The sequence below is a fragment of the Varroa jacobsoni genome, unplaced genomic scaffold, assembly GCF_002532875.2.
Source record: "Varroa jacobsoni isolate VJ856 unplaced genomic scaffold, vjacob_1.0 scaffold_1012, whole genome shotgun sequence".
Classification (NCBI taxonomy): domain Eukaryota; kingdom Metazoa; phylum Arthropoda; class Arachnida; order Mesostigmata; family Varroidae; genus Varroa; species Varroa jacobsoni.
The window spans coordinates 131,232-153,086 of NW_019213914.1; the positions used below are offsets into that span (position 1 = coordinate 131,232).

The following is a 21,855-nucleotide window of genomic DNA, read 5'->3' on the forward strand; positions in this document are numbered from 1 at the left end:
AAACGTATTTTATCTTCAAACGGGCACCACTAGCGAAAGAAAGATTTGATGCGCATTACGCCTGGTAAACATAACTTCTAGTTAAATTACAGGGGTACACCTTCATAATTATTCCATTGCAATTCACCTGAGATCTTGTATCGCCGATTCCGTTTCCTTCTTGCTGTTACCCCATTACAATAATTATATTTTCCTAACTCAGTCAATATGTTAGCAAGATGTTGCAGTCCACGCAAATGTTCTAACAGCTCTGTTACTATGCCGCACGTAATTCATCAGCCTGTCCTAATCTTTGATTCGTGTTCTAACACCTGATTCGTTGCGTAATCTAAAGCTATATTGCAGGTTTATACCTTTAAATAAGGTGATCTAGGCTATTTATTACTTGTGGGATCAGTGACCACGTTAGCTTAATACGCTCATTCTATTATCCTGTTCTAGTAGCGATCGGCTATCTAGTTGAAACAGCCCAGCTTTGTTAATAGAACGCATTTATTTTTATTGCATTTAATTCGTAAACGCCTCGCATGTAATGGAAAGACCACTAAGCTGGATTTCAAAATTGTCGATATAAGACCACATGACTCTGAGGCCTTACCTAACCCAGCCCCTTCGACTGCTGTTTTCGATCTCCGATTGGATCGTGTTATAGCTCGAAAACCTATTGCATGCTGTTTCCTATTTCAATTAACCCTACTACTCGAATATATGCCTGGATGATTCAAATTTTATAACTGTCCTAAAGATAAGTTATTATTATTATTATTATAGGAGAAAAAAAAAACTGCTTTCCGTTTGCGCATTGCCAAAATTCACCGCTTCGCGACCAAATGTAAAAAATCAAAATTATCTAGAGCCTAAAAAAACAGACGATTATGAGAAATTCTTAACGATTACTGAGCAACTCGCCAACGATTGTTCAGATTCAGATTACGCTCTGTAGAATGAAAAAAATCGCCGAAAATGAATGAAAAAAAAAGTAACGATTCAGGCCGTGTCTTGCGCCCTTTTGAGGATAAAACTTTAGTGACCCATAGAAAATCAGCCTCATCTGATTAGTGTATGGGATCGTTTTTGGTGGGATGAGCCCATTACCCAAGACGTTTAACGGTTGATATACTAGGTAAGCGAAGAAAGATTTGTACTTTGTCGTGCTTGAGTAAAATTGCCCAAAAAATTTTCATTACCAAAAACAACTGCATCCGGCCAAGCTCATTTTTTGGCATAATCTAAGACTTGAAATAAGCTTTCCTTGTGGAAAGCTATATAAAATAGTCTCGAAATTCAAGAGATGAATAATGAGTTTAGCTAGTTAAGCATGCGGCTGTGTATGCCTATTTGAATAAAATATCAGAGAAAAACAGCATTGGACTTTCTATCAAGACTGTCTAATGTAATTTTTTATCGATGTTGGCTCAGAGTAGTGAGTTGCAGTAGCAAGAAAAAGATGAAAAGGAAAGCAAGTAACAGGAGTTTGCGGCGTAGGAGGTTTACTGTCTAATAAAAGTAGCTAAAAAGACTGATTCAAGAATGTTGTGACAAAGGAATGATCCGGTTCCGTTCGTAGGTCCATTTTACGAAACGGTTTTAATTCGCGAAAATTGCGCACTTATTCGGTAACTTAAGAGACTGCGTTCGTTAAGATACAACGACAACTTAAAATAGATTCAACCTTACCCATTCATAATCTTCCAAGATATAGCAGGTACACTTTATTTAGTGGCTTACTGTGTTTCTATATGTCGATTTCTATTAGTTTGATATTAATGAACGAAAAATGTTCATAAAGAGATAAATGACGCAAATTTGAAGATTTTATTTAATCATCATTCTTCAGGGTACTGATCTGTGCTACTTAATTGGACCTCTACTAGAATGCGATTTTTTCTTCCTTCACATGAGTACATTTTGCAGAAGCGAAGCTTGACATCTCGTGCGGAAATAGCTTGGTCCAGCTCTTTGTGCTCCGTTAAACTGCGTTGTACTATTATTATCTAACCCATTTTGAACGTTTACGATGGTAATGATTACCTTGGATCGGACTGGGGAACAAATGGAGTATGTTGCAAATAATGGTATACCATAACGTCTATGTATCTGCTAAACGTATTCCATATATATACGGGTATACATGCACTGAGTTATACTACTGTTATAGGCAAATGTCTTTACTAATTGGCATTATATTGATATTTTGTCAGTTACGGACAATCATTTTTCGGATTTATAACATGTTTATATTGTGGTTGAAGTAGAAGGAAACTGCTAGCTGCCTTTTATTTCATTAAATTCAGTTGAGAGTCCGAGGTCGAATATAAAGCAAAGGCGTATAACGCTCCAGCAGCCAACCAATCTGGAGACGCAAAGCAGCCTTGCTGAGTAGTCCATAAAATACATATATATATATATATATATATATAAGCGCCATAGAGTGAACCTTTCAATTGAGCTATCAGTGAAGAGGAAAATGTAATCATAAGTAACTCAAAACATAATACTTTTGTTTGAAAACTAGTTCTCATTTAATGTAGAACGAGTGAAAATTTGAAGTTCAGAGAGGGTTGAACCGAACGCTATACTACAGAAATAAAAACATACGCTACCCTGATTTCTGGTCTCCGTTCGGCAGCTATTTTTAGCCCTAGTTAGTGGGTATCTCAGGGTTTTTATGGCAATTTATTTGTCTATGCCAATAATAGAAAACGAATCTCTCTTCAAATTTACGTTTTACCTATATACACTCATAAACATCTATCTATTTTTTGTTGCAATAACTCAATTGCGTATAGATGTCGTTGTTGTTGATAGATTTTGCTTCTCAATGCCGTGAATATAAGATATTACATAGTTTTCAGCTATGACATAGAAGCGAGGAGAAGCCGCTTTACTCACGTACGGTGAACGCACAGCCACCCGTGCCTCGTATTCGCGCACGGACCCCATGTACAGTCATGCTAAGCTTGGAACTATGGAGTCAACGAGCTATACGTGCTGATTAAGGTATGATTTGTCGCAATTCTTTATTGGAACGTATCAATAATACGTGGATGCTAAATAAATAAAAACAGTACTAGTAGCAGCAGCATTTTCCGGTTATGGCAAAAAACAAAAAGATGCCTGCATCCTGCAGGCTTTCCGATATTAAATTGGCAATTTCGGTAGATGGCCGTCTCCGCTAAAAATAGCACCAGCAAGGACAGAAGATTCTGGAACAACATCGGGGTTTGTCCTCGTTATCACATTCCGAAGATGAGAATCCTTATGTATAAATTCTATAAAAAAAAAGTTTTTTTCTTATTCGGTTTTGACGGAGATATACGCACATTTAAAGGTTCAGAAATTTTTTTAAGCTTAAAAAAACCGCTTCGAAAAACCGAAGCAGAATCTCGGTGTTAAAATTGCGGTGTTGATACGACTTAAGATGAATATGAAAATTCAACCCACCTGGGAAGGGTATGGCAAGATTGGTGGTCATCGCGAACTACGAGAATACGTACATACATTATGGGATTGGGTTGGAAAGACGGCCTGAGATAGTTGTTGTGCGCTTTTTTGGGAAAGGCTTCCTCTCCGCTTGGATCTACATTTTGGCTACTACCGCTGAGGGCCGAGACTCGAGGAGGGGCTGTGGCAGCGCTTTGTGTCGTAAGAGAGGGGTTGCGGGCGAGGGATGGGGAAGGTTGCATGAGGAGGCCTTCTTCTTGTCTTGTCCATAACAGTAGCCGCTGGGGCAGTTGAAACCCGGGCGGCTGGTCACCGTTTACTTCTTTTTCTCACTAACTCTCGCGTCCCGTCGTTCTCTTCCAACCAGCCGTTGGTATATAAGGGAAATAAGTGAGGCTTCGTCGCGGCCATCCGGTTCCTTTTTTCGCCTGCCGGTTCTTTTACTCGCATATTTCAGCCAAATTTCGCTGCTGCTGGCACTGTTCGACCAGCAGAAACGTATCGCGGAGGTAAAGAGGCGACTTGCGTCAGACAGTCCACCATTGTACCCGGTTGTACGTCCTACGCGTGTGCGCGCAGCTTTTTCGCAAAGCAGCGGACCGATTCTACCACGGCCGTCTCGTAACGTTTGCATGGCTTGCATGACTTCACGGCCTCTTCTGTATGCATACTCATCAACGATTTATAGGTGGATATTTTTCAAGCCACTCGCAGCCCTTTCCATCGCCTCCAATGCCAAGACGAGCGAGAGAAAGCTCTACCGCTTGCCAAAGACAAGAAAACCCCGTACTTCGCGCCAGCGCTGTCCGACATCCATCGGTTTTTTCGTCTAACGATCCTTCACCCCCCTTGACGCTTTTCCCCGTATCCTGCTTCAAGGAGCTCGAAAATGCTGGTTTTCGAGCAGGTCGCTTATCCTTTCCGTCCGCCTATTCTTCACCCCTATAAAGGGAGAAGCTGCTGGTGCTGCATTCCCGTGTTCGTAATCCTTCCAGGCTTTCAGTGTCCATTCTCGTTTCTCTACTACGCTAAACCCTCAGCATATACACACTATACCAGTAAAACTACGCAATACAGCTATACTACAACTACCGTTGGTTGACTGTTTTTTTTTTTCAGTCATTAAATGAAAACCGGACCGATAGTGTTTTGATCAACTTTAAATTTCCTTCCGTGTCCCCCGATTTGCTTAAGCGTTGTTAAAAAAAAGAGAGTCTCGTTGTTTTTACATTGGGAATTAAACGTGAATCGCTTAAATCAAAACCAGAGCGCTATGAAACACGTTTGTATTGTAGTTTAGTTTGATGGTATAGAAGAAGTAATCGCGTCGACATCTATTAAGGCCCTTTTCATCGGAAGTTGAACTTATAGTGATGAGACGAGCACGCAGGAGAACTGGAAGCATGCAGCAGCAGCAGTGGAGATACAACATATATCAGGGAGGGGGGAAAAGGGAAAGGGACTAAAAGCTGAGACCCAGCTAATCTTAGGAGCAAACATAACAACCAATTCCGATCCTGAGGCCTGGGGTTGGATATACCCGTTTTCCTTTTTCCTAGCTCTTTCTCGCTGTTTTTAAATATGCGCACAAGGATAATTCTGTTTGATATTCGAGCTCACATAATAGGTAAAAATCCATCGGGTTGACGAATCCTGCCAAGACTCTATGCATCCTTTTTCTGTTTACCGTTTAAACGAGAGTAAATTGCTTTTTGGCACGGGAACAAAATGCAGCTAAATGACGTTCATAAGTCAAGTCCGACAGCCGAGGCTTACAGCGCATAGAGATACAACGCTATTCGTCCCTGCTCTATAAAAAGGACAGCGAATCAATACATTTTGCTTTGCCTTAACTGAACAGAAAGCACACGATCGTTTTCATTACGGAACAGACGATGCACGCAGTTATGTCGTTATCTAAAATAGTTACTATACCTGGAGCTGAGCATCCAGCTTCAGCCATCTTTGGTTTGCTAATCTTTTTACCTATGTGCCATATTTTTCTTACCCGTAGTACATGCTTTACTACCGGATTGGCGAAATATACACTACAACATAGTACCTTGAAGCTGTTATGTTATATTCGTTGATCTGCGGATTACCTCCTTCACGTCCGTATATATGGCAGTTTTATCTGTTTCTGAAACGTGTATAAGAGACCTAAATGAACCTTAAACTGAAACACAAGTGCTTCTAATTTGTTCTTAGTGTTTCCTTTATCTTTCGTCTCTTGTGTGTCAGTTTACCATTCAGAAATACTTGTTCCTTTCTCTACGTTTGTTGTATTTTTATGTCTAACCCCAAAGATAAAGGTGAAGAAATGTACATCGTCGACACTTACTCTATTTCTCTGGGTCAAATAGCTACCGAAGTAGCGTAAGACATTTATGTCACGTACAGCGAAAAGTATGACCAACTGGAGTGCTCAACACTGGTTTGCAAAGTTTAAGATTCTATCTTAGAGCTGATGGATGCAGCCCGTCCTAGTCAGCCAACTAAAATAGATGAAGGCAACCCCACAACGTTTTTTCAAAGGAAAACAGACGGCAATCAATTTATGAACTGTGCAAAGAAATTAGCAGATTTGAGGAAATGACTAAGAAAATAGAAGCTTGAATGCCCCATTGGGTGAGTGAGCATCACAATTCTTTGTGATGCTCACTCATTTAATACGGCACTCGCGATCAAGACACACACGGACACAACGACAAGTTCCTACGCAGAATTATCACCGGCGACGAGATCAAGTAAGGAGAAGAACAGGTAACTCGGGGAAATGTGCGTAAGTTTAGAGTTGTCTCCGTTTTAAGAAGACGATGCTTTGCACTTGAAGGAAGTAATGCTTGAGAAGAACATGGTTCGAGTCTGATTCGAGCTTTACGCTCGATACTTGGAAAATTAGGTATTGCTTCAGACGGCGGACTGGCACGAAAGCGTATGTCTATGTTCAGGCTCGAACCTGGACGACCACAAATATGATACCACAGAAATAAGAATTTCCATAGGGCCCAGTTGCACCAAGACAGAAGATCTGATAAAAAACAAAGTCGTCGTTCTTTACGACAGTGCCAGGTCGCGCATGGCGAAGGTTGTCGCAGTCCCTCTTGACAGGAAGGTTTTCCACATTCACCGTATTCTCCACTTGTTGTTATTGATAAGGGAATTAAATAACTGCATACATGATAATGCATATTCTGGTAAGAAAAAATAAATGTATCGGTTGACGGTTGGGAAAAGGCGAATATATGATAAGTTAATGGTTGCTATTGACAGAAGTTATGTTCCAATTTAATTCCTTGTCTGGTAGCGCAAATGGAAGCGCGTGAAATATTTGCAAGACTTTCGCTGCGTAAGAAGCGCATATATCGTTATAGTATGCAAAACGGTAGCGTAATTACGCCTCCATATAAGCAAAAATAGCTCTTTATAATAAGGCTACTAAAATTTCAAGTAGACGTATGTCCTTTAGGACGTTATGGCGACGTTGGACCGCATTCACTGCACTGATCGCAAACTGCCCTCGCCTAATAAAGAAATTTCTTGAAACAGTAACAATAAAAATACATCGGCTCACACACGCAGGCATACATAGTCACAATAACAGTCTGTTTGTTTATTTAGTCACACCTGTCACGCAATTTGCCATTGGCAGAGTTGAATCAGCGGTCCCTGGCTTTCTCAGCTGCTTCTAACTGAATAATACTATAGGCATAGCACGCGAGACAACATTATGTACAGCTTTTCAGTCGTTTTTTGCTTTTCGACCCGTCATAAATGTAGGATATTGCTATTATTAAGTTCCGACTACGGATTATTTACTGAGACTTCCGGCTGACCTTATAATTCGTTGAAGTTGATCGATTACCAATAAGGTTCAATCAATGAATAGTTGTATTTAGTGCCAAACGCAACTCAACAACGCAGGCTTCACCATACACTTATTAGCGTCCCTCCTGGGATGAGATTCAATAACTTAATTTTTGTCCTGTAAGAGAGGGGTAGCCCGCAGGGTTAAGAGGGTAGCACCGAAAAGCACACGTCTATCCCCGCTATTACTGCCGCTGCTGAGAGTCAACTGTCCAGCAGACCAACGCAGCATTGGTGAAGCAATGCACAGGACGAAAGGATTTATCATTATCCGCTGTACTTTTAGACTTTCTAGGAATTTTTTTGAAAATAATAAACACCATACAAATAACGAACGAAAACTTTTGCCGCACTGATCTTGCTCTTTGTATTATCGTAATTTATTGCTATCGCGTGGCTGAACAGATGATTAGAAAATATCATATAGGACCTAACGTAGGTCCGTTCAGTCGGCACGACAGAGATCCTCGAACTTGTGTGTATCGTGTAACTCCTGCGTATTAACTGTACTGATCTACTGCTTGTCGACGAAAATTCATTCAACTTAAGCGAATGAACCTTTGAACATAGAGATTCTAAAAATACTAACTAACTTATTTTCAATTGTGTCTACTGAAATTAATAACATGCTTTTACTGTTAGAACTTGGCGATACAAAGCTGATTTTGACAATGCACTTCTGTGTCAGGCTTGATCTATAGTTCGAATCGATATTTCCCCACCATTAACAAATGCTCAGTCGAAATTTGGGCATGCTTCGTGACTACTTAATAAAGCAGTACGCAAACGCGCGTTTACATTAGCGTATACAGAAATCTTTACAGACCTAGCGTTGTGCTTATTAACACCAGCAGATATACAGGTCATTGATAGAATGACGAGCATAAGGGGAGCCGAATGTTGTTTTGCTACTCGAAGTGATCATAGGGGATTCATATCTAAAATTATTGTCAGAAACCCAGAATGGTTCTCGACAGAAGGTACCACCGAAGGGCCGTTCTCTAGGTCTATGTCGAACTTTGCTTCTTCTGACGGCAGCGTAGACAAGCTTCTAGGCCGCGACACAAGCATGACATGTAAAGCCAAGTGTTTCACACTATGGAGAACCGTTCTGACAAATTCTACGATCAATGTATGTTGGATTGCTTGGAAGAGCTTTGGAAACTGGACAACGCGCCGTTACAGTCGAGCAGCAAGCTTCATCCTGACGTTCATTGACGAACCTTGAATGGCATAAATGTCCTTCCGGAGCTAGCTGGCAAGGACGGCAGCAAAGATCGTTGAAATTGAAAATAGACGCTATATCACATTGTTCATCATGATCTCCTAGTATTACTACAGCGCACAACGGTCTTATCTCGACAACTACAACATTACAATAGTGTCCATAATTTACAGTATGGCACACGAAGAGAGGGTTTCGATTTCTGGCATATGCATTCATTTTACAGGGTCTACGTCTGGGGGAATACACGTTTGCGACCATGATCACGCTGAGACCCCAGTCATAAGTGAGCTTGTGCGTTACCGTTATGTCTGAGATACAGTTCAGAATTCGTTTTCCCATCGAAGATGATACTAACAGAACGCGCTTGTTGCACGCCCTTTACATTTTGAGCCAAAAAGAGCGAGGCCGAGGGCCGCGTTGTCCGGATTCCATACAGCGAAGAAGCAAGGTGGCAAGCATGCCCATTTATTAGATTCTGCCACGTCTCGAGTGCAGCATTTTACTTGAAGTAATTTCATCTGCTAGAGGTTGAAGTGCCGGTGGCTGAGGACTACCAGTGTTGGTTCTTCAAAAATGAACACCTCACTAATTATCAACCCCTCGTTGACGTACCCATGTCCGTTTTTATCCACGAACATTGTCCCTTTAGATTGCGCCCCCCGGTTGCTTTGCGTTACCATCTTAGCGATACCCGCTTGGAGATCTCCTGCCGCAACTTTTATCAGACACGGCGTATGGTCTGCAAGCAATTAAATGGGACAGCGCTTCTGTGTCGGCATTAAACTGACATTGGGCACTGGGACGTTCATCGTCACTGTGTTCGCTGTTGCGCCTTACGATATTGTGCGATTCATAAGACGTTGCATTGCAGGTCCGGATTCTTATAAATCATATATCGAGCACAGGTGAGTCCATACAGACCTGCATCCCTAATCAGTCTTCGAATCTGGTCCACTGATCACGGATTCTCTGAAGAGGTGAACGCCTTGCTATGCATATAGTAACAGTAACTGAGTACGACCATAAAGATAATTGCTTACAGTAACTCTGTAAACCAGATGTTCATTTAAGGGTTGTAACTTTAAGTGATACATTCGTTTATGAGCCCAGAACTTTACGGGTTAAATTTCTGAGTTTCGTCAAATCATTTAACCATCAAATGTCACTTTCTTAAGGAGTACAGTACTATAGACATTGCAGTAAAAAAAAAACATGATCGTTTACGACACCAATACAAAAAGAGTTTATTAATATTATTATCATAAGATATTCACACGATCGAAAACTGCAATACAATGCAGCTCGGTAGTAACCCTTATTTCTGGCTCTTCATCTGTCCCGTAGTATACGCAGAGTCTCCTTTGGATAAAGCTGCATTCTACTACTCTATTCAAGTTTGCAGGCCAGTGGCAATCGCTAAGGGGGCGATAGGCGACTGTTTATCGGATAGTCAAACTAATGGATCCCCTCGTTAGCAGGACCGCTGGTAGACCGATTCGTACAGCGATAGGACTACGGACGCCAAACACCGATTTTCTACGGGGAAGTTAACTGCAGCTACCGCTGCCGCCACACCGTAATCTATTCCACAACGTAGCTCAGACTACATTTGCGTATCTATGTGGGCCGGCGCCCTACTAATGTAAAACTGGTCGACATTTGTCACTCTTGTGGTGACGCCATATCGATGTTATTCTTATGGTGGCTTGAAGTGCTTTTCGTAGTGCACTTGCCTTTAGCCTAATAGTAAGAGGCAGTTGATTTCTGCTAAAACGGGTACTTGAAGCCAACCGTGCGTGCCGTTAAGGGGAACTATAGATTAAACTATAACTTGTAGTAAAGGAGCATTTTATATATATATATATATATAACAACGAAGTATGTTCGACGATTTATGTAAAGGTTATGAATAAGCCAACAACTGAGATTAAGAAAGAAGCTCCGTACGTGTGTCCTTACTATATATTACATCGATGAGAGAAAGGGAAAATGGCCTTCTTGGTCTCTCTAGTTCATTGTTAAGTATCATGTCATATACCCTCGGCACATCTCATTGAGGTGTTCGCTCTAGGAACTCGTAACGACACCTCCGGGACAGGTCACACTAGCACTGCTGCCGGTCCGGTCTTCTTCAAGCCGCTCTATTAGGGCCGCCGCTACTCTGTGTCTTCTTTGTCTCCCTGCGAGTCAGCAGCGTGTGCACACATGAAAAGAGAAGGCTAGGAAGTGTACTTTAATAACAACAACAACTGGTCCAAGTGTTGAGGTTCTAAGTTGCCTTGCTTGATGTGTTTGTGTTTATCTGTCCCGCGCAGACGGTAGTCGGTCGTCTTCCTTCCCCCAGAGAATGCTCGTCATCTCAGCGAAGTTGCTTGGTGTTGGATACGCTAAAAGCAGGCTCCTCGTGTGTAGATACCAACCCCAAAAAGCAAGTCCAATAGTATTCCAGATAGTTTGAGACCTGGGCCGGGTTATATACTCGGTGCTTTCTGAAATAGATGGCCACTCTGATCTTGAAGGTGCCCCAGTTTGTTCACTGGGTGGAAGAGGGATGATCTTCTTAGCTTCTCGTGGCTGGAGAATGTCTCGGATAATTTGCCGTCATCTCGAGGTAAATAAAGAACAGAAGCTCGCATTGCTATTTTTTGCAGGCTTTTCCTTTTGAAACACCCAGGCGGCGGAACTTTGAGATGCCAACTGTAACATGGTAACCGAGCCTTGGTCCAGTCACCACGAAAACGTTGTATTTTATTATTAAGTCAATCCTGTGTGGATTCTATTGGTAAGCTCTGCTCTTTATAAATTATCCCATTCTCACTTGCCTGTCTTAACTTAAAAGGCCTATATTTATAAGACCAATTGGTGTTTTTCACCTGAACTTTGAAAATGTTATACCTCTGGCGCATGTTACCGAGTGCAAATACTACTATTAGAAGCCCAGCACGAACTAACAACCCTGCAGGGGCACTTAAGAGGCAATTCGTGTTTCCCTTGATGCTATCATTATTATCACGTTTTTATTAACTTACTTCCAACCACTCCCAAACGAAGCCTTGTCGTAGATAGCTTAACGTCATATTAACTGACCGTGAGTCTACTTAATCGCAATTTTAATAACAGTTCATGTAATAGATTCATGTTAAGAGATGTAACTAATTCTTCACTGTCTTTATGGTGCGTCTACGTGTCAATACGATTCTCCTAGTTAATTTGTTGTAAATTCGTCTAAACTTTTCCCCCCAAAGAAAGAACTTTACCGTTATAGATATAATCGCCCAAAACTCTTGTTGCCCAAGCCCAGAAAAACGTCTCGGTAACTCACTGTGACACAAATCCTAAGGCCCATTGCAAGCATCTGTAAACGTTCAGGTCGGATTATTCTAGAAACGCGAAATAAAATATAGATACAAACCCGAGATTTGAACTCGGAGCGCACATTATATTTTCGTTATATATATATATACATGTCTATTACATGCATGTACATGCTTCGAAAAAAAACAGCACTGCACGGAATTTCTGAAAGCTTTTAAAGAAAGTAATTCAAACTATTGCTAATAAGATCAATCACGAATGTTTGACGTTTTACATCCGGTATGACTATTCGTTGAGTACACTTCGGCATCTAATGGAGACCGACCTATACGTTTGATCAAGCTCGACAAGTTTTTCATCTTAAAAATTGATTATCGATACTTTGGTCCATCATATTTGACCAATTCATTTAATGTGTTTGTGTCAAAATATTATTTTATTATATGTCCTGGGCATCTTACTATATTCAGCGCAAAAACAATAGAGAGAAAATTGTTCCAATTTTATGACGTCTCAAAACATAAACATACTTTTTACGTTTTTACATAGCTCACTCACTCACTGCAGACTTTTATAAGGATTAACACAAGGGCCAAATTCGGAATGAAGGAGCCCTCAATTAGAGCCTAACAGTTCGTCTAAAAACTTTTTACAAAAAAAAGGAAAAATATTTCTGCAACTCGTTGGTTTGCTTGCGCCATTTAGTGTCCATCAATGTGACTAGGGCAAACACCTCGAATGAAAATTCGTTAAACCTTCATTGTCGCACCTATTTTTATTTAAAAAAAAAATAATACTGCTAGTTCCTGAAAGCTCCGTAGAGTTACCTAAGGAGTCAGCTTATTTAAGCAAATTTCGATTTCAAAGGATCAACTTCACAGTCGTTAGAGCTTCGTAGCCGTCACAGATAATCATATGCCATTAATACCTATAATCGTATGAGGCCTACGCGCACGATAAAACCCCATTAATATTTTACCCAAAAGCGTTTTCACTTTCGAAGTCTTGCTAATAATGACGCCGTTTTATTTTTTACCGTATACAGAAAGAGATCCCGCACTCTATACTACCAGAGGTCAGCACAATAGCAGTCATCAGAAATGTTGGGAAAAAACATATCGTCGAGGCAACTAGTTCCGGAAAGTCAGAAAGAATACATGAATATCCACACGTTAAAAGCGGTAGTAATTTTCCTGCGTTCTATTTTGAGGACGAGGCGCGTCCTTTAGCTCCAAGAGCCCTCGCAACTAAAACGTTCAAGGCTTACCTTCTTCTGATTTGTACTATTAATTATGACCAAGAAAGAAAGCAGTATGCAATCTTACGCATACCATTATAATACCCCGAAGTTTCAAGTTAAAAGGGCAATCGTGCATGTTCTCCCCTAAAAGAACTTCAATCATAGGCAAATATTCTATTTTACTCATATTTCTATTCAGAGACCTTTGTCAGGCCACGAGCAACAAGACAGCCAATACAAAATAGGCGCGATATGCCGCTAGCGCGTAGTGGCTGCATCAATTTGAAAACAACAGGTACTCGTAACCGCAAATAATATACGGGCGATTTCTGTTTTTTTTTTTTCGAGCATATTTTCTTGATGAAGGGAGTATAAATACTGCCATAGCGTTTTGTACTGAGTGAGAACGCTATCCGAGATTTTTCTCGTATGTGCACCTATAATATTTGTTCTACAAAATGGAGCTTCGCAAACTAGTTTCTGCAGACAGATGTGAGATTGTGAGCCATAGCGAGTAGCTGGGTTTAGTGGCGCCGTTATCAGAAAGTCGGATGCGGCCCTTAAACGGCAAAAAACTTCCGACTACCATTCGTGTGGGCCGTGTTGTTCCTGTCCTGTTTCGGGACGCCGTCCTTTATTGTTGTAGTGGCGATAGTGGTGATGGCATGCCGCTACCGCCTGCCTGCCTCTTGGCTTGTCAGCTCGTGTTTCGACGTCTGCCTCTGGACCCGTTCTTTTTGTCCTTCTTACTCTATCTTTCCCGACGTGCGTGTGTTCCTGGTGCGACCATCAGCTTCGGTCCTTCTTCCCTTCTTCGTCCGCCACCACTGCCACCGCAGTATGTGCTGCTCCCTCCACGCTGCCTTGTCGTCCTCTGTCGACATCGGCCCTTCCTTCTTCCTCCATCTCCTCCTCTTCCTCCTCCTCCTCCTCCTCCTCCTCCGCTTCCTCACCCCATCCTCGTCCCAAAGGGACCTCCGTCGGTCGATCGGTCGGTCCGGCCGGGCCCTCGACGTGGTCTCGTTCACCAACTCGCTAGATAGTTTGCCCGCTCACTCCCTTCCAAGCTTCTTCTGTAACGTGGGCGTCCCAAATTGGATTTAGGATGGCGGCTGACTGGCTGGTCCCACCCGTCACCCGGCCAGGTCCGCCCTTCCCCTTCATCATCCCTTATATTCTCTAGTTCCCCTTTGGCGAAGTCCCATCTGCCCCCGTCAGCATACCCGCCCACCCTGACTGACGTCGCCTTGCTTTGACGCAGGGTGACGTCACAGCGAGCCTGCAAGAGTCGGAAAGGGAGACAGGCAGTAACAGCGCCAACAACAGCGGCAAAAATAGACGCTTCAGCAACCACCATAACAGCGGCAGCACTTGGCAAGGGTCTAGAAGACAACACACTCGAGAGGTGGCTCCCGGGATGAGGATTGGTAGCTCTTCGAGGCAAAGAAGGGATGGATGTTTCTTCCATCGTAGACAGTTTAGCTGCTGCTGCAAAGAGAGGAGATCCAACATAGCAACTATCCAGCCACAGTCAGCCAGTTTGGTAAAGAGGGCCACAAGCTGCATGCTTTGGGGGGCTGGGAAGACGTGCGGGAGAGGTGTCCGGCGGAAAGAAACCGGCCGCGGTAGCTGTAGCGGCACCGGCTGCCGTCGTCGTGGTGCTTCTATTGCTGCTGCTGCTACTTTTGCCGCTGGTGGCGGAAGCGGCGGCAGCAGCGGGGCGGTGGCGGCAGCGGCAGCGATACCAAACGATGAATTGGAGAGAAGTGAGGGGACATCGGGGCAAAGCCGACGTGCGGCTTTGTACCCACCCTCTCTTCCAATTCTCTGAGCTTCTAAGCTTTCTTGTGGGATGTGGCGGTGCTAGTGGCGGCACGGGGCATCGCTGCCAGAGAAAGCACCGCGGCTAGTGAATGGGAGGATGAGAAGCGGCAGCGCCAGCAGAGGAGTTACGAAAGGGGACCTAAGAGAGGACGAGACAGTAAGGGGAGTTGGGGGGATGACTGGATGATCAGATGGGAGCTGCTTTCTTTTTATTGGTCCTCCCTGCTCTCTTCCCCACTCCTTGGTCTGCTGCCGCCTCTACTACTGCTGTCACGTCTTGATTCTTCTTCGCCGGCTGTCCTGGCCGCTCAGGGATAGCGGAGACCCGTTCAGTAGCGCCTGTCCCGGACGATGTCTGGTCTCGGCTCAGCGACGGCGTTCGATTCGATCTGCTGCTCCTGGCCTGGCGGCTGTTTCTGCTGCTGCTGTGGTCGCCTTGGTCCTGTGTCTGTCGGATATGTCTGTCCATCTGTTCATCACGATGATTATTATAGCTGCTGATGTTGCTGCGGTTGCCGTTACTGGACAGACTCAGATGACTCGGCGGAGTGACCATTACTGGCTTGCTGAGCACACCTGTTTTTCTAGCATCAAGTCCCATGATGACTTACGCCACTAAAAGGGAACAGATTCCCTTCCTTGACCGACGTTTAGGTGATAGAATCATCACAAAAATGTATCGTGAGCTCAGAATAAAGTACTTTATATAGAAAAAAACTTCCCCGCATTCAGCTGTATATATAGTATATGGTAAGCGGCAAGCGTTTTCTCCTGGCTTCTTATCAGTAAGAAGAATTACGTTTCCTTAATTTATTGCACCCAAAAATAATAACTATAGGAATTACCAAGCGAGACAAGGCTAATAACTTGGTTTGATTTTACATATTATTAACTATGAAAAGATACAGTGCGCTTTGCCGTGCTTGGCGATCAGACCCACAGCCTCTACAAGATCCCATCTATCGAGATTCCAGACTACTTGAAAATTTACGAAACTTTTAAGAATGTGGAAATCCTACATCATTTTGGTTGCATTTTTGGTAAACTCTGGCAAACAACTTAAGTGATTTTGTGGTGCCGCTTAAGGCAGCTACCGTTCACTGTTAATGCTGTTAAAACTAGATACCTGTTTCTAAGCGGTATTTTCATTAATAACGATAAACTCTTAAGTCTATAGCTAGAATCAAAGCTGTATTCACATTATACACTTCTTTTCAGGCGCTGTTACAGGTTGGTTTTTCTTTTTTCTAATTATTGCTTAAGGTAACTTGCAACCAATTTCTTGTTTATACTACCGGATTTGTTATTGTGCGAAATCGGATAAACTCAAAACATTATTTTGCAAATCGATTTGGCCAGTACTCCTTCTAGCCCAGTCTTTACGACCCAGTACGAGGATCTTGGAATGTCTTGCATGAACGACTTTAGTTAAAGTCAGTACATGAATTATTCAAGAAATCACTGAACCTCGGCTATGTCTCAGAACCTTCAATGAATTTCGATTTTATTAGTTTTTGTTTCCGTTAAAAAGGATGGGCGACAAAGTATCACGTACAGTCCTCTGAGTTAATTCTGCTCAGACGTCAGTTCCTGTTTCCGAACAACAATCATACCTGATAACAATGAGACAGACACTGGAGCACTTTACGCTTACTGAAATATATCGTAAGTTTGATCCTATACGGTTTGTTCACGGAGACAAATTTATAAATTTCATCAATAAAAAGTCAAAACGCATCTGCTTGCTTAAATCTCATTTGCCAATTTCGCCTAAATTTCTGCATCGGGTTTTTAACGATAGAACTCATCCCCCAGCCAGAGTTTACGAGATTTAAATAAATCTCATAAACTCCACCAACGCTAAACTTTCAGATCGCAGAATAATTTCCGTAAAACATTGGGTACTCATATTTGACTGACGGTATAGATTAGAACCAGAAATCTACCTAGTCTCTGAGCTTATGAAGTGTATATGTTTAGGAAACCTGCGAAGTAATGACATTATTTTTGTCGTCTGCTTCAGCTTCTTGGCTTGCACGACGGGCTTCCGATACTGCATGATTTAAATGGCCATTGCTATCTGAACATTGAAAAATGCCCCGAATTTCCATGGGACCCGCATAGTATTAATTCCTCGTGCGAAACAGGGGTATTTTATTACATACTAGATAGTTTTACACTGTTTTTATAATTCGAGTCACACGTCGCGGGCCGAACGCTCATTACGAGCACCGGCTATTTTAGCAATAACTTACTGTTTTAAACACGATGAATCCCTGCACTGACTGACTATCCTCTGGCTTGCCACTTTACTTATTGTGCAATATTTGGTCGAATACAATAAATCGGGACAAAGCCAGTACAGACTATCATGTCAAATATTATATGTAATTTAAATAAATAAGTTTTGTTGAAAAAAACTTAACCGACAACGTTGCCTCTAAATCCTACTTATTTTTACAAGTCATTTAGAGAATGCTCGAGTAAGATTTTAAGTATTTTCATTGATAAAAGCTCCACGAAAAAATTGCTCAACAACAGGCAAACGGCAAAATTTTTCTTATTATTTAGAAGCAAAAGCCGGCTTTATTCAACAGAAGCGAAGCCCCCATTCGGCCATCGTGCGTCACGCATTGGCTTAGGTTCCCAGTCTTAGCGGCTACGATACCGAACTAACGTGGATCTCTTGTGCATTAGTACTGTATATCTGCTCTTCTTTTTTCGACTCTTTCCCTGCAAGTCACCACTTCTAGTGAATCATTGACGAGCTTAGCAAGAGGCGAACTCAGCCTCTTCGGACACGTCACGGGCATCGGTGAGTGGAACGACGGGTGGACAGAGACCCGCGGAGGAAAGCATGGCCACTAGTGACCACGATCTCAAATGCAAGAGACCATTCTAACGCCTGGATGAACAGTATAAAGACAGAGAGCAAAACCTTTACTGCGAACTACCCAGTAAGTAAGCAGCGCACGCTACAAGAAATGGATTATGGAACCAACTAATGACAACGATATATGTTGGGCGTGCGACTTCAATAATAGCCCGGCCAGTAGCTACAGTCGAATTATAAGTTGTAAGTTACAGAGGAAATTATTGTAGTAGCCCACTTGCTGATTAGTGTTAATCTATTAGAAAATATATAGTACCGCTTATGGAGCATCGAAAAGCTAGCTGTAAGCCGATTTTATACGAGATCGTATCCCAAAAGTTATTTTAACGTCTGATAGTTTAATTTGAAATCTCTAAAATAATTCAAGCTGTCAGGAGGAGTAAAACCAGGAAGAGAACCAGTAAAGGCTCGGCGCCTGTCCATCACTACCATGAACTCTTACAGACAATCCGTTTATACATTTATGATGACAAAAGACTGCGTCGGTCTGACATTTTATATCCTGGAAAATGCCACACAACCTTCTATTTTCGAAGCAAACTATATAACATTACTGCTTCTATGAAAATTCTCGGCAACTTATTGCCGTTAGCTCAGTAAACGTTTTCTCAAACGACAGGGAAGCTTGGAAGTTATCTGCACTAAAGAACAAAATTCTGTAATAGTTAAATCTGCTTCATTTCAATGTAGAGATACCCATCAATAAAATTAAGATATATTCAGTTTTGCCAACTCTATACAGATAACATCGAATAAAAACAGTTTGCGGAAAAATGCAATATCTCTAAATTTAACACAGGAGTCCACAAAGGATATGTGCAAGTTCTGGGTCGTCAACAATAAGGCGGAGCCGTAATTGTGGAATTTTTTGAGCTCATTAAACCGGCTACTACTAGTCTTGCGATAACTAAGCATAAAAGTTATTCTCAGGAGCATCCTTTTTGCGCGATGCTGAAGATGTAATTTAACTTTTTAGTGTACTATCATGAAGCAAAGTGAAATGGACCTTCAGTGGAAGACAGACGGCGTTTGCTAGTGATACTTATAGGTAACAGACTAAATGTAAACCACGTTCATGCTTCTCAATCTCTTGTGAGCTGAGTTGAGCTCATCCCTCGAGTGAGACAAGAGGAATCGTTATATAGGAAATGAGGAGGTTGAATTAGTGAAGCAACGTTCCCTACGTCTTTTCCCTACCTTAGTTTCTTCGCTCCTTGGAATGACGAAAGCCTGACCACACTGCGTTCACTATTACCAAGTAACACGGGATAGTTGCTACCTTGGAAAAGTTGTGTGTGTGTGTAATATATTCAGAGGACAAGTAACATGCGACTCTGTGATACCGGCTCGTTGAAGCACCACATCGCTAGACGATTTTCGATACGGCAGCAGGGGGTACGGATCGCTAGCCGTCCCGTTCCGAACATTCCGAGGCGAATGAAGCCGCTACGCAGAGTCCTGAAGGGAGAATAAGTTTATGCTGTCCAGCACTCGGCAGCGGCAGCGGATGGCGACCACAGCGCTAATACTAGCATCGGATACACACTTCTGTAGCGGCCGTTTAGTGTGTAGTATCAGGAGCCGCTTCTGCCGTCGATTAATAACATTTTGATAGATTAAATTCCTCGTGTAGGCAGCAACTTCGTTATCGAGTGGACCCTATCCATCCATTTATTATTATCTTGTTCTAGCAAGCATCATCCAGATGAAGACCATGCGATGCGGTCCATACAGCGTCGAGGGAAATTAATACAGGATGGAATTGATTGATAGATAGCATAACACCAGTCTGATTTATTACATACACACAGACAGCCATTGCTCATTTGCGAGCACACTTTCATTGTACCTGTATGCGCACAAAGGCCAGTAACTTGTGACTGTATCAATTACAGTACGTACGTCTCAAAAGTCTGTTTATTTTCTTAGTATTCAGGTAACCCGAACTACAGAGGACTAATCTTCAATGTTTGTCCAGACAGACATGAGCGACACCCTCGTGAACACCTAGGTGGGCCGAAGGCTTTAACACTTCCCAGTAGCTCTAAACAAGGGAATACTTTTAAAGGTTTCTAACCTATAAGGTGTAGGTCTTGTTCACCACGCGACGGTAAAAAGAGCGGGGCTTAGTTGGCTTCAAGTACGCATATCTTTCGGGCTATACAATATGCATGCTTTTAAGTAATTTTACTTTGAATATGACATATTATTACCAAAGTCATTATATAACCATTTACTAGTTTTTGTCAGATGTGGTGGCTTTCACATAATTGCTTATTTTAACACATAACGCTTTTATATGATTTTTCCCATATATTTTAGTACTCAAAGACAGATTCGATCGATTTCATCGTCCAACTGTATTCTTTACCCCTCAAATATTGACAACACCCCTCTTATTGACAACAAGTTTTCAATAAGAGATATTTGAAATACGAATTATAAAAGTGTTCAGTAATCAGGCGATGTATTACTTAAAGGTAGCAATATATCATTAATACGAGGACGAGCAGAGCAATTATGTCTCTGTTAATATGAGTCAAAAATGTTCTCATCATAGTAACGTATTTGCCTGCTAATCTTAGGGAAACGTTATGGTCTACATTCTAATGCGGGCACGCGCACACACACACGCGCTCTTCATTTCGTGCTGGGAGCCAGCTGTCCGATGGAACACCCAACGATGGTGGCAGACGTAAAACTCGGAACATTCAGGTTAGGCTGTTGAAACAGGCCGGATGTGTTGGGTTCGGGGTGCGCCTCCCGAGTCATGGTAACCAGGCGTCCGGCAGTGGAAGTGACGCAAATCGTGAAACGCGCATTAGGTGACGACATGTCGGTTCGTTTGCCCACTCCATCAACTCTGCCTTGCTTATTTTGTCGCTGTAGTATTTGAACGGTAGGTATATTCTTGCCATTAGAAAGCAAAAGCATTGAGGATATTTCTGAATGGATAGCGACAAGCCGCTTCGCTGTTAGGCATCAAAAGACTTATTTTTTAAATGCCTATTATAAGGGAACACTGAATTGCTAATACCCCCAGCACCTTCGAAAGGGACATTGCATTTTGTGGCTTCATCTCTTACATCAAATAGCGAGTCAAACTTTATTTTGGGTCATGAGCAAACTGTTTTTTTCACACCACAGCTTTAAAAGTTTATAATAATAGCCTTATATATTTTTGTTCGTAAATTCGAAAGTCAAATACTTTCCAATTCATTTATCGCTTAAAAAATCTCTATTCATAAAACCCTGTCATGGCCGATCAGCTGACTTAATATTATTAAGTACTTTTGTATCAATACCTAATAGGTAATTGAAGTCTGCCATATTGTCACAAGATCACCTCTTACTCTGGGCTCCTTCGCTTTATATTCTCTTCTCAGCTGATCGGATGATCCAACAAAATAGATGGACAATCTATTAACTCATGGTACCTACCTCGAATATCCTCTGGATGCGTACTGGAAGTAGCCAGTCTTAGGACACAGGCCAACAGCAGCAGAAATTGAAGTACCGCACCCACGTGAGAAAGAGGATCAGCCAACAGCGGAGAAGAGTCGGCGTCATCTTATCGGTGCTACCCCCAGATCAGCTACCTCAATCAGGTGCATAAGGAGAACAAGAAAGTTGTTCTTTTTTATTCCACAATCTGTCGCTATGTTATTTCATTATGGCTTGCTTTTTCTCTCTGTGCTGGTCAAATTAATTATTACTTGGTCAGAGTAGATTGATGGTGTTCGATTCGTAAACTGTTTTCCCGAGCTGAATTTTTATGTCAATGTAATGGATTCTTAATAAAACATTGCGCTTTTTTACACCACTCTCCTGTATCGTACTGTTTGTTTATCAGAAATTTAGAGGTGTAAATAGGCTTCATGTTCTTTCTAGAATAAAAATTATTTTCTCGCGAAAGCTGTTTCCTCAGGGTTATCGTGCACTGCTAACCGGCTGCCCGTATGACGATAGCGTCATACTGGAGCTATCAGCTAGTGGCGCAATTTTTACGCTCTTTAGATAAAAAAAAAATCTTCGTGTATACTA

General features: G+C 42.1%; 1 long non-coding RNA gene across 3 annotated transcripts in view; it reads left to right on the forward strand.

The window, feature by feature from the left end:
* LOC111265800 (uncharacterized) overlaps window positions 1–21,630 on the forward strand; it is a 46,470-nt gene extending 24,840 nt beyond the window's left edge. Inside the window, exons 2-6 of one of the 3 annotated variants that reach the window (XR_002683671.2) lie at window positions 10,855–11,150; window positions 17,659–17,875; window positions 19,741–19,951; window positions 20,397–20,710; window positions 21,198–21,630. This is a non-coding gene — a long non-coding RNA (uncharacterized LOC111265800). The remainder of the gene's footprint in view (window positions 1–10,854; window positions 11,151–17,658; window positions 17,876–19,740; window positions 19,952–20,396; window positions 20,711–21,197) is intronic. The other 2 variants (XR_002683670.2, XR_015313178.1) reach the window with 2 other exon arrangements.
* The last annotated feature ends 225 nt before the right edge of the window (window positions 21,631–21,855 follow it).